The sequence below is a fragment of the Prionailurus viverrinus genome, chromosome B2 (genome assembly GCF_022837055.1).
Source record: "Prionailurus viverrinus isolate Anna chromosome B2, UM_Priviv_1.0, whole genome shotgun sequence".
NCBI classification, from domain to species: Eukaryota; Metazoa; Chordata; class Mammalia; order Carnivora; family Felidae; genus Prionailurus; species Prionailurus viverrinus.
The window spans coordinates 109,968,276-109,970,085 of NC_062565.1; the positions used below are offsets into that span (position 1 = coordinate 109,968,276).

Below are 1,810 nucleotides of genomic sequence, written 5' to 3' on the forward strand. Positions count from 1 at the left end.
TTTAACAAATAAAACCAGATGTCACCTCCTTTCAGTTTCCTTGCTCTTGTTACTACTTAAAGGCAATTATTTTGAACTTTTAAACTTCTTTGAAAAAAAATTAAAAAAATAAACTACTTTGTGGTGTTTGCTTACATATTCCTAAATCCTTTCAAAGCATTGATAGCTTTTGGTGTGTTATTTTTAGATATTTTATATTTACTTTATGTTAGAGTAGGTAAAACCTCTAGTTCTTTTTTCTTCTTTTCTTTCTTTCTTTTCTTTTCTTTTTTTTTCTTTCCTTTTTTTTTTTTTTTCACTTTTCCAACGAGTATTTATCATTGGCTAGGCCATGATTCAGGATCCCAGAGTTGGAATCACCATGTACTCAGGTCCTCCTTCACCACCCTGTTCAGATCTTCGCAGGAAACTTGCCTTCTGCCCTGTGGTGGTCCAGGCTGACACACAGGATATGGGGCAGAGGGACTTGTCCACACGCAGGTACCATTTGCACGGGGAGACATCACCACCCCCTTAACAGTCATTGCCTTCTCACAGTGGTGAAAGTCCCAGTGTTCTGGCAGCAGTTCCTAATTGGTTCTGGTTGGGGAAGTGGTTGTCAAAAGGGGCAGTCTGTTAGTTCATGATTTTGGTCTTGTCTTCTGCCATGCTACTGACTCTTAAAGACACCCTGAAGCACCCTCAGCAAAGATGGAACGTTTAGTTCTTTTACATTCCCCTTACAATTCACATATCAACCCAAAATAGTTATAACTCAGTTTTTAAAATCCGTAGCTAGAATTATTATTATGACTTTGCAAACCTTTTTCATTGCTGAGCTAAATGGTACAGATGTAGGCTCTTTATCTGCACTTTTAAATTTTTCTTGGAGTTAATCATTGCTTTCTTCTTTGCATTTATTTTGTTTCTTTGAATCAGGAGTTAAGTTTTCTACCCCTTCCAATAGTTCTGCAAAGTTTCTCAATAGATTTCCTACTATTTAAACCTATCAAATAATCTTTCATATACTTCTTTTTAATGTAGGATTTTTCTCTTGAAACCATCCATCCTCCTCTTCTAATCTGAACAAATTACTATCTATGCTTGCCCTTGACTGTGGAATTTCTTTCATATATCTCTCATGCTTCACCTCAATTTCTCAGGACTCATGTTTTTTTCTTCTTCATTTAGTCACACATTTTGAAGAGAAATTTCTCCAAAAGCTTCATGAAAAAGGATAAAAAAGAAGTAATTTTTTGAGTCTTTAAATATTTGAAAAGTCCTTATTTTTACCTTATTTTACCTGATTGATATTTTGGTTGGCTCTAGAATTTAGGATTAAGAATCTTTTTTTTCCACAAAGAATCTGGAGGGCATGGTCTTTGTCTTCTAGCATTTAATTTTGTAGTTGAGTAATCCATTCCCAGTCTTTTAAAGTAATTTTATTTAAAAAAAATCTGGAAGCTGTTAGGGTCTTTTCCTTCCTTCTCTCTCTTTCTTTCTTTCTTTCTTTCTTTCTTTCTTTCTTTCTTAGATTTCATAATTAAATGAGTTGGTGTAAGTCCCTCTGCCCTTATCAATTTATTGAATATTCCATTAGTCCTTTCTATGTAGAGATTATTTTCCTTATTCTGGGAAATATTCCTCTTCATCTTTTACTCTTCAGAGTGGGGGATAATATTCTCCCCATTCTCTTCTTTATGAATTCTTTCTGGAATAGGTACTTGCTGAATGTACAACATCTTGGATCAGTTTTCCAATTTTCTTTTTTTGCTTTTCTATTTACTGTCATTTTTGGCTTTTAAATTCTATTTTCTAGGATTTTTTTTTT

General features: G+C 33.9%; 1 pseudogene; it reads right to left on the reverse strand.

The window, feature by feature from the left end:
• Nucleotides 1–391: 391 nt before the first annotated feature.
• Nucleotides 392–648, reverse strand: LOC125166798 (cytochrome c oxidase subunit 6B1-like; annotated as a pseudogene).
• Between the last annotated feature and the right edge of the window lie 1,162 nt (nucleotides 649–1,810).